The sequence below is a fragment of the Anas platyrhynchos genome, chromosome W, assembly GCF_047663525.1.
Source record: "Anas platyrhynchos isolate ZD024472 breed Pekin duck chromosome W, IASCAAS_PekinDuck_T2T, whole genome shotgun sequence".
Taxonomy (NCBI): Eukaryota; Metazoa; Chordata; class Aves; order Anseriformes; family Anatidae; genus Anas; species Anas platyrhynchos.
Genome location: NC_092620.1, coordinates 10,404,263 through 10,416,387, shown reverse-complemented (window position 1 = coordinate 10,416,387; position 12,125 = coordinate 10,404,263).

Sequence of the window (12,125 nt, the reverse complement as noted above, 5' to 3'; positions counted from 1 at the left end):
AGGAAGCACTTCCTTTACTCTGTGCAGTAAAGTACTGGCCCATAAACAGAAAAATGTGAAACTATTCTTAAAGAATGTTTCCAATGCAGATTGAAAATACAAGTGGATCACCCTGCTAAAGCACCACCTCTACATTATCAGTGAAGGGAAAACTTTATGGTCTACCTGGGAAATTGATAACATTGGACTTTTTACAGCCTCTGTGGGATATTGATACATCCTCACAGGAGTGGAAGTAGTCTCCCACTTGCTGATAGTGATAAGTGTTGGAAGACTGATGGGTGAAACACCATGTGAGAACTGTCATCTTGATTCTCATATATACCTACCCCTGATGTTATCCAAAGTAATAATGGCTCACATTTCTCATGCAAGTTTGGGCAAAACAAGAAGGAATTCAATGGCTGTTTCACACATGATGCTACTCTCAATTAAATATGGGATGGTAGAAAGAGCTGATGGCTCATCAAAAAGCAATCTCAAACCACATGAGGCTCAACGGGATACATGACTTTTCAAGGTACTTGATCAATTAAATAACTGATAAGAACCTAATGGAAGCCCTGTAGGCAAGGATTTCTTTGTAAAAACAGAACTTGGAGCACCACCTACCGGGGAAAGAGAATGTGACAATATTACAGCCAGGGCAGACTGTGATGGTCAATTTACCATCCATCGGTACTGTACGTATGACACTAATCAAACCTTGTGTCCCACTTGCCTGGGAAGCTACCAAAAGCAGTAGTGCAAACATAGAATTAGTGCACGATGGATGTTTCCTTCTTTTTAACGGAGTAACCTATTTGGCTTCTCCCTGCCGAAACAAGTCTTTGTTATCTCTTACAGCACTCCACAGGATGGAAGATGGAAATGCTGTGTTCATGTTACTATTCCAAACCCTAACAATACTGCTCCTCCTAATCTATGGTCAAAAAACCCTAGAGTGACAATAGTCTCAAGCTCATGTTAAGTATGCTATGATGGACTCTCTTAAACAAGTAAAACTATTGATGCAAGCTAATATCTCTGCAATCAAACCTGTTCACAATTCCTAAATATGTCTTATGCAAGACAGTTAACATAGTTATGCAGGTGAACCCTCACCTCTCCAAAACAAACAAGGAGAGATGTGACTGGTATACTAGGGACAGGATGAGGAGTATCAAATAGTATAGATGCTGAAGTGCTCATAAATAAAATAACCACAACAACAAGTGATTTAAACAAATTTGAACATCCATTGCAGTCGTCTCTATTAGCATTTGTAACTAGCCAATGGCTCTTATCGGATATATTGCCTTGAGGGGAATGAATTAATAGAAGGGACCACGAACTGATTGTAGATGCACTTGGTGTAGCCCAAGGTAATGTTTCTCTACCTCTGTTGTATCCAAGCTCAGCAGCGGATGCAATCTATGGTAGCACCTATCATAAGAAAAGGTGAAGGTGAATTTAAGTGTCTACTGAAATTTGAAAGGTAAAGTGGGATAATGCAAATAAATTTGAATGGAAATACCAATCCTGGTGGAATTTAGTCAATTTTACTTATAACCCCATCACCAATAAGGCCACAGCATTTGTCTTAACGATATGCAATGCTTTGGTATATACCATATACCCAATCCTTGCGTTAGGATTAAATCACAATGGAACTGTACTCTATCCATTATAACATAGACTGTGGGCCTAACAAAATAGAAAAAAAAAGGCAAACTGTTGATGTTAATGGACGCGTTGTATGGGAACAGCAAGGATTTATTTGTGAAAGTAATACCATCACATTTGTCTTGATACTGAACAAAATATATGTCATTTTGAAATAGAACATAATGAAACTCTTGAAACTGTCCTTATATATACTGGAAAAGGATGTGTTTCCATGAGAACTCTTTTGTGTTTTATATTCATAGAATCATAGAATGGCCTGAGTTTAAAAGGACCTTAAAGACCTAGTTTCAACCCTCCTGCTCTGGGCAGGGCTGCCAACCACTAGAGCAGGCTGCTCAGAGCCGCATCCAGCCTGACCTTGAATGCCTCCAGGGATGGGGCATCCACAACCTCCCTGGGCAACCTGTTCCAGTGCCTCACCACCCTCTGAATGAAAAACCTTCTCCTAATATCTAACTTAAATCTCCCCATCTTAGTTTAAAACCATTACCCCTTGTCCTATCACTATCAACACATGTAAACAGGTGTTCCCCCTCCTGTTTATATGCTCCCTTCAAACACTGGAAGGCTGCTCTGATCATCTTAGTGGCCCTCCTCTGGACCCATGTGGTGGTTTTACCGTGCTGGGCAGCTAAACCCCACAACCGCTCTCTCACTCCCCCTCCTTTAGATGAGGAGGGGGAGAAGTAAAGCAAAGAACAACTCACGGGTTGAGATAAGGATAATTTAATTAAAGGGAAAAAATAATAACAATTAAATAAAGACAACCATGAACTAAACAATTTAACTAAGGGGAAATAAAAAGGGAAAGGGGAAAAGGGAGGAGAAAAGGGAAAAATAAAAAGAAGGGAGGAAAACAAACAAACAAAATAAATGAAAGCTATATGGAAGTGCAGAGGAAAGAAATTACTCTCTACTTCCCACAAATGAGCGATGATTGACCACGTCCTTGAAGCAAGGCCTCAACGCACGCAGCCGGTGTTCAGGAGGAGGACTGACGTTTTCCCAACGAGAGCCCACCCCTCCCCTCTTCTTCCTGTTTCCACCTTTTATTGCTGAGTGTGACATCACATGGTATGGAATATCCCTTTGATTGGTTTAGGTCAGCTGCCCTAGTGATGTTTCTCTCCTCACTTTTTGCCCACCCCCTAGGAGGGTTAGAGAAAGGCCCAATACTGTGCCACTGCTGCTCAGCAGTAGACACAACACTGGTGTGATAACACTGCTGTTCCAGCTACAAGTACAGAGTACGACACTGTATGGGCTGCTGCCGGGAAAGTTAACATTCCAGCCAGACCCAGTACAACCCATTCCAAGAGCTCCACATCCTTCTTGTGCTGGGGGCCCCAGGCCTGCACACGGTATTCCAGGTGGGGTCTCACAAGAGCAGAATAGAGGGGGACAATCACCTCCCTCTCCCTTCTGGACACCCCTTTTTTAATGCAGCCCAGGACATGGTTGGCCTTCCAGGCTGCAAGCATGCACTGCTGGCTCATGTCCAGCTTCTTGTCCAGCAGGACCTCCAAGTCCTTTTCTGCAGGGCTGCTCTCGAGTTCTTCTTCTCCCAGTCTATATAAATACCTGGGATTGTCCCAGTCCAAGTGCAACATCTTGCACTTGGCCTTGTTGAACCTCATTAGGTTCTCATGGGCCCACTTCTCCAGCCTGTCCAGGTCCCTCTGGATGGCAACCCTTCCCTCTATTGTATCAACTGGACCGCTCAGCTTGGTGTCATGTGCAAACTTGCTGAGGGTGCACTCGATTATGTTGCCTAGGTCATTGATAAAGATGTTGAAGAGCACTAGACCAAGCCCTGAGAGACACCACTTGTGACCAGACTCCACCCAGACATAGAACTGTTGACCACAACCCTTTGGAGGCAACCAACCAACCAGTTCTTTATCCACCTAACAGTCCATCCTTCAAATCCATACCTCTCCAATTTAGAGAGAAGAATGTGGTGAGGGACCATATCAAAGGCTTTGCTCAAGTCCAGGTAGATAGTATCCATCGCCCTAGGGTTAGGTTAGACAAAGGTCCACCGACGCCGTCATTCCATCATAGAAGGCCACCAGATTGGTTAGGCAAGATCTGCCTTTGGTGAAGCCGTGCTGGCTGTCTTGAATCACCTCTTTATCTCGTGCATGTCTTAACATGTCTTCCAGGAGGATCTGATCCATGATCTTCCCAGGCACAGAGGTGAGGCTCACCAGCCTGTAGTTCCCTGGGTCTTTCTTTCTTCCTTGCTTAAAAATGGGAGAAATGTTTCCCTTTTTCCAGTCACTGGGGGCTTGTCGCGTTAAGGGGTGTAGCTGATTAACCGTTATGGGCCCGGTCGGATTCAGGGTACTGAACTATCATAAACACAGATTTCACCAATAACGCATTAACCGCCTGGGGTCCTGTCAGATTCACCAATAACGTGTTAACTGTCTGGGGTCCGGTCGGATATTCACCAATAATGCGTTAACCGTCTGGGGTCTGGTTGGATTCAGAACACTGAACTATCACAGTCACGGATTCACCAATAATGTATAACCAGCCTTACCCTAGTCGCACTTAATGAGAGCTATAACAATACAATCAAGTGTGATTTATTGCAGCAACAGGTACACAGGTTCTTTGGATTGCCGGCGATAGTGACTGTCTGCAAAAGCAAGCTAGCATGCATGAAATACACAGGTGTTACAGGTGTTAGAGGTGTGCAGCCTAGAAATAAATGCGTTAAAAGAATCAAAGATTCTAGAAAGTTTTATAACCAAGTGTTCAAATCTCACCCAAAGGCATCCCAAAGCAGGGGAAGAGAGGCTCAGACCGTTGACTGATCCCAGGAGTCAGGAGGTCCTCAGGATAGTGTATTCCCTTGGGATGGTATCTCCCCTGACGGTGGTATCTTCCCTAACATCCCCTCTCTCTTAGGCCAATTTATATTATTTTCTATCTTTCAGGTGGAGCTTGAGTGACTCTAGTCAAGCATATCTTAGTTATGATTGGTGAAAAGTTCTCCTGTCTCCGTTTAAAGTAATAGGCTCTGAGAAATTCAGAGTGCATGCTCAGTGAGGGGTGGTCGCACCTTGGAGGCAGGTAGCTTTTGGGATGGAGGTGTGTTTTGGTATTATAATGATATTATAATGAGCAAAAAGTACACTAGGGTACAGCATTTGTCAAAATATGACAGGTCCTTGGCTCAGGGTAGCAAAAAGTGCAGCTTATCGGTCTCGGTGTGCACAAGAACAATAGAGTCCCCACCTGGTTACACAGCCTAGCCGTGGTGTCTCCACTCCACTCTACGCTCCGTACTGTTCCTTAGAGCTAGCACACCAAGTTTCCCCAGTGCGATAGCATCTAAGGTTGGAAGCCTAGGGAACGCTCAGGTAATGCAGCTATGCCCTACCCTGAAAGCCCCTTCAATGCTGTACATTTTCTTTAAGTTTTATTTTCCTAGTTACTTCAGGCAATTACACCACAGGGCTTCACCCGACAGCCATGATTTTTCAAATATGATGGAGAGCGGCTTGGCAACCACATCAGCCATCTCTCTCAGCACTCTAGGATGTATACCATCTGGCCCCATGGACTTATACACATCCAATTTCATTATGTGGTCCCGGACTTGTTCCACTGTCACAGTGGGACAGAATCCGCTCTTCTCACCCTCTCCTCGAGGTTCAGGGTCCTGACAGACATAGGAAACTTTACCACCAGTGAAGACTGAGGCAAAGCACTTATTGAGTACCTCAGCTTTTTCCATGTCTGAGGAAGCCAGTTCCCTGGGAACATCCTCCTTGGCCTGTCTCCTCCTGCCTATGTATCTGTAGAACCCTTTCTTGTTATTTTTCACATCCAATATTCATAGATAACCACTACAGATTCAAGCAATCACTCAATTTTTTTTTTTTTTTGCAACTTTACTAAAATTATAATATGCTACTTTAATTATTCAGCTCTACACTGGATTTCTGTGGCAAGGGTTTGGTAGCAGGGAGCACAGCAAGGGTGGCCTCTGTGAGAAGAGTCCAGAAGCTGCCTCATATTAGTTAAAATCCAATTCCACCTGGCTCCAAAAGGGACCCGCTGCTGGCCAGAGCTGAGCCAGTAAGTGCTGCTGTTTGCACCTCTGTGAGACCATATTTAAGAAAGGGGGGGGGAAATTGCTGCACAACAGCAGCTGGGAGAGTGAGAAGTGAGAAACAGCCCTGCAGACACCCAGATCAGTGAAGAAGGAGAGGGAGGAGGTGCTCCAGGCACCAGAGCAGAAGTTGCCCTGAAGCCTGTAGAAAGGACCATGGTGAAGTATGCTGTCCCCCTGCGTTCCATGGTGAACCACTGCACAGTAGATATCCATCTACAGCCCATAAAGGAGCCTACAGATGTGGCTAGAAAGAAGTTGCAGCCCATGGAGAGCCCCCACCAGAGCACACTCTGGGCCAGACCTGTAGCCTGTGCAGAGGGGCCAATGCAGGAGCAGGTGATCTGACAGGAGCTGCTGCCCATGGGGGACACGTGGGTGGTAATTTTACTTTGCTGGGCAGCTAAACCACTACAACTGGTCTCTTGCTCCTCCTCCTCAAAAGAAGAGGGGGAGAAGAAGGTATTCTGGAAAGAAAGTGTCGTGGTTTAACCCGGCCGGCAGCTAAACACCACACAGCCGTTCGCTCACCCTCCCCCCTCCCTCTCTGGGACGGGGGAGAGAAATGGAAAGTGAAGCCCGTGAGTTGAGATAAAGACAGTTTAATAAGACAGGAAAATAATAATAACAATAATAATAATAATAATACAATGGTGATAATAGGAAAGTAATAATAATATGTACAAACAAGTGATGCACAATGCAATTGCTCACCACCCGCTGACCGATGCCCAGCCTAACCCCGAGCAGTCCGGCCCCCTCCCCCCGGCTAGCCACCCCTATATATTGTTTAGCATGACGTCAGATGGTATGGAATACCCCTTTGGCTAGTTTGGGTCACCTGTCCTGGGTCTGTCCCCTCCCAGATCTTACTGCACCCCCAGCCTGCCCGTTGGCAGGACAGAGCAAAAGGCTGAGATATCCTCTGAGATATCCTTGCAATAACCTCTTCTAAAATAGTCTATGCCAAGGATACATGGAGCATCCGGGCCAGTCACAATGTGGTGCTTTTCCCACTCATTCCCAGTCAGACTCACTTCAGCCTCCAATACAGTCAACTGCTGAGATCCCCCTGTCACTCCACAAATATAGATGGGCTCTGGTCCTTTATAGCTCGATGGCATTATAGTACATTGTGCACCGGTGTCTACTAAAGCCTTATACTTCTGTGCGTCTGACGTACCATGCCATCGAATCCACACAGTCCAATAAACTCGATTGTCCCTTTCCTCCCCCTGGCTGGAGGCAGGGACCCCCTAATCCTGGTCAGAATCTTCCTCGGTTCTGTGTTTGAAGGACTGTCTGCTGGAAGTTGGAGCAGCAAACTTTTCAGAGAATCCTTTTTTCCCGATTGTTTTCTTTTGCAACTCACGTACCCGTGCCTCTAGGGTTGCGGTAGATTTTCCATCCCATTTTCTCATGTCCTCTCCATGGTCTCGTAAGTAAAACCACAGGGTGGCACGGGGTGAGTACCCACCATATCGTCTTCCTTGTGTGGGTGAACGCCTACCCCTGACAGCTGAGACACTGCTCTGTACAGGTACAGAGGAGAATAATCTCTTCAAGTTGGTGGAACTTTTCAGAAAGTTTCTCCCAGGTGTTCTCTTTCAGTCGTTGGACACTGGTTGGTTCAGGTGGGGGGGAAGATAGATTCTCTTTAAGTTGGTGGAACTCTTCAGAAAGTTTCTCCACAGCTGAGACGCAGGCCTGTAAGGAAGAGGAGAGTCTTTCTTCGTACTGCCGGAGTTGTTTAGCCACTTCATCCACTGTGGGTTCCTCATCCTCTTTCCAGGCCATTATTGCCAATGAGCTGGCATATGATGATGGTGCACTCCGTACAAACTTCCGCCACGTGGGTCGTGTACACCTGACTTCATCTGGATCTTTGGATGTTTGTCTGAGGTCTGGATCCTCATAAATCACTTCCCGTATGGCTAATTCCCTCAGGTACTGGATTCCCTTCTCCATAGTGGTCCACTTGCCTGGTAGACATAAAAGTTCTTCCTTGAAGGGATACCTTTCCCTCACAGCTGAGAGGAGATGTCTCCAGAGGCTGTTAGATTGTGCTCCATCTGCAATTGCTTTGTCAATGCCGGCGTCTCGAGCAAGGGATCCCAGCCGCTTGGCTTCCCTGCCATCTAATTCCACACAATTGGCTCCAGAGTCCCAACATCGGAGCAGCCAGGTGACAAGCTGCTCACCTATACAGCGACCAAAATCTTTTCGCACATCTCGTAGCTCGCGCTCGTTTAGGCTTCGGGTAGTTACTGTTGCTTTTTCGGCATCCTCATCTTCCTCCTCCTGAATCCTTGATGGCCCAGCGTCGTCGTCGTCTCCGTCGTCTCTATACCTAGATTTGGCAGAAGACTCTCTGAGTTCTAAACGACCTGAATCTCTATACCATTTTTTTACCTTCTCTACAGGGGCAGCTTGCACTGCTACAGCTCGTTTCTCTGACCTTGTTACGGGGTCTGCCACAGAGGTTGGAATACCCTCTGCAGGGTCAACTTGCACTGCTACAGCTCGTTTCTCTGACCTTGTTACAGGGTCTGCCACAGGGGTTGGAATACCCTCTGCAGGGTCAACTTGCACTGCTACAGCTCGTTTCTCTGACCCTGTTACAGGGTCTGCCACAGGGGTTGGAATACCCTCTGCAGGGTCAACTTGCACTGCTACAGCTTGTTTCTCTGACACAGCCACAGGAGCAGGAGTGGCTGCAGGAGCTGGAGAAGTTGCAGGAACCGGAGCTGGAGCGGCTGCAGGAACTGGAGTTGGAGCAGTTGCAGGAGCTGGGACTGGAGCAGCTGCAGAGTCCACCGTAGGGGTCACAGTGGCCGTTGGATCTGTCACAGGGCTTGGAGTGGCCGCAGGGTCTGTCACTAAGTTGATAGCAGTATCAATGGCAGCTCGATAGGCATGAGCCAGGCCCCAGCACGTTATAATGATTTGTGTTACTTTGGAACTGCCAGAATCATGACACCTTTTTTTCAAACATTCTGCCAGTTTTTGAGGATTTTGCCATTGTTCAGGGGTGAATTTCCAAAACACTGGGGGTGCCAACTGCTCTAGATGCCTGCCCATATCCTCCCATACTCCCTGCCACCCACAACTATACTGCCTCCGGGCAGATCTCCGGATGAGCTTCCTAAGTAGTTGTTTAACTTTAAGCAGAATCTGAAGTGCATTCAGGAGGCAGAACAACAGGACTATACTGGTCTGAGTATCCCAAGAATATTCAATATCTTGGAGAGCTATTGTAACAAGCTCGGAGGATAAGAGGGTGGTGAAGGAGGAAGGCAGAGTGATCCAGGAGGATACAGGGGTGGTGAAGGAGAAAGGGAGAGTAATCAAGTAAGAAAAAATATCTTCCCCTTTCCCCTCCACAGATTGACTCCCTAATGGAGAAAAACAATAGGTATAATTGCTAATAGTTCCCAAGATACAGTTTCCAAAGTACAGAGTCGACGATGTTACTGAGTACAAATACCAAGTTAGAGTCATGACCAGATATCTTATCATCTCATAAGCCATTGCTACAACACTCAGTACCATAATGATCTGAAACCAGGGCCCGGAGAGGATAAACAACACGACAGAGAGCAAATACGGAAAATAATGTACTATAATACTCAATTTGGAAAACAGGCGCAGCAGAGTTGAGATTAAAGCAATCAGCATTATGACAAGTGACTATTAAGCAGGTCTAATCCTTACACCAATTTTAGTTTAACACACTCTGGTCAGATCTGCCGTTATCTCAACCTTTCGAGCCCCACGTTGGGCGCCAAAAAGACTGTCGTGGTTTAACCCGGCCGGCAGCTAAACACCACGCAGCCGTTCGCTCACCCTCCCCCCTCCCTCTCTGGGACGGGGGAGAGAAATGGAAAGTGAAGCCCGTGAGTTGAGATAAAGACAGTTTAATAAGACAGGAAAATAATAATAACAAAAATAATAATAACAATAATACTAATAATAATACAATAGTGATAATAGGAAAGTAATAATAATATGTACAAACAAGTGATGCACAATGCAATTGCTCACCACTCGCTGACCGATGCTCAGCCTAACCCCGAGCAGTCCGGCCCCCTCCCCCCGGCTAGCCACCCCTATATATTGTTTAGCATGACGTCAGATGGTATGGAATACCCCTTTGGCTAGTTTGGGTCACCTGTCCTGGGTCTGTCCCCTCCCAGCTCTTACTGCACCCCCAGCCTGCCCGTTGGCAGGACAGAGCAAAAGGCTGAGATGTCCTTGGCTTGGTATAAGCACTGCTCTGCAACAATTAAAGCATCGGGGTGTTATCAGCACTCTTCTCATCCTAAGCCAAAACACAGCATTCCACCAGCTACTAGGAAGAAACTTAATTCTTTTCTAACTGAAACCAGGACAGAAAGGGAAAAAAAAAAAGGCTCACGGGTCGAGATAAGCATAATTTAATTAAAGGGAAAAGGAAGAGTGAAAATAAATAAATAAATAAATAGGCGAAGGCTGCGCGGAAGCACAGAGAGGAAAAAAATTCTCTACTACCCATCAATGAGTGCTGTTCTGCCATGTCCTGGGAAGCAGGGCCTCAATATGCATAGTGGTTGTTTGGGAAGACAGACGTCTTCATATCGAGAGCCCCCCCTCCCTTTTTTCCCACTTTTTATTGCTGAGTGTGTTACACCCTCATACGCTGTTAGTATCTCCTTTTCAGTTGGGGTGTAGTGGGATTCTGCTCCTCGATATCCCCGGCTCCAGAACCTCAGAGGCCAACCTCAAGTTTCTCCTGGGGTTTTCTGCCAGAGGCTCCAGGTGAGGCCATGCTCCCCAGCTCCAGGGTCCAGGTCCATGAGCCACAGCTCATAGGTCCTTCAAGGTTGGTAAGGAGGGACGAAGTTGGCCTGGCGCCCAGGAACCTTGAGGCTGATGGGAAGGGGGAGAATAGCTCCTGTAATAACAATATTGTGACATAACAATATAACTCAGCAGAGCCAAGTACAGGGGGACAATCACTTCCTTAGACCTGCTGGCCACACTGTTTCTGATACAAGCCAGGATGCTGTTGGCCTTCTTGGCCACCTGAGCACACTGCTGGATCATATTCAGCCAACTACCAACCAATGCTCCCAGGTCCTTCTCTACCAGGCAGCTTTCTAACCACTCATCTCCCAGCCTGTAGCGCTGCTTGGGGTTGTTGTGCCCCAGGTGCAGGACCCGGCACTTGGCCTTGTTGAACTTCATACAGTTGACCTCAGCCCATCAGTTCAGCCTATCCAGATCCTCCTGCAGAGCCTTCCTACCCTCAAGCAGATCAACACATGCACCTAACTTGGTGTCATCTGCAAACTTACTGAGGGTGCACTCGACGCCCTCATCCAGATCATCGATAAAGATATTAAAGAGGACTGGCCCCAGTACCGAGCCCTGGGGGACACCACTAGTGACCGGCCTCCAACTGGATTTAACTCCATTAACCATGACACTTTGGGCTATCTATTTCACCTGCCCAAGCAATAGGAATCACTGCATCCTCAGCTTCAACCAGGATTTTTACTTCCCCTTGTTCAGTCTCCTGTAATAACAATATTGAAGCTTGGACAAATTTAGATTCAGGCATTAATAACTCTACCTTTAAGTATTGAAAAGCCACAAAGAAGTCTCCCTGGAACCTTCTCTTCTGTAGGCTGAACAGCCCCAGCTCTCTCAGCCTTTCTTCCTGGGAGAGGTGCTCCAGCCCTCTGATCCTCTTCATGGCCCTCCTCTGGACCCTCTATAACAGGTCCACATCCTTCTTGTGCTGGGGGCCCCAGACCTGGATGCAGTACTCCAAGTGGGGCCTCATGAGGGCAGAGTAGAGGGGGATAATCACCTCCCTCGACCTCTGTTGATGCAGCCCAGGATGCAGTTGGCCTTCTGGGTTGTAAGCATGCACTGCTGGCTCATGTCAAGCTTTTTGTCGACTAAAGCTCCCAAGTCTTTCTCTGCAGGACAGCTCTCAAGAAGTTCTTCGCTCAGAAGAGGGGTTGCCCTGACCCAGGTGCAGCACCTTGCACTTGGACTTGTTGAACCTCATTAGATTCACATGGGCCCATTTCTCAACCTTGTCCAGGTCCCTTTGGATGGCATCCCTTTCTTCTACTGTATCAACTGTACCACTCAGCTTGGTGTCATCTGAAAATTTGCTGAGGGTGCACTTGATCCCACTATCTATGTCATTGATAAAGATATTAAACAGTACTGGTCCCAAGACAAACCCCTGAGGTACACCACTTGTCACTGGCCTCCACTTGGGCATGGTGCATGGACCACAACTTTGGCTGCAGCCAACCACACAATTTCTTAT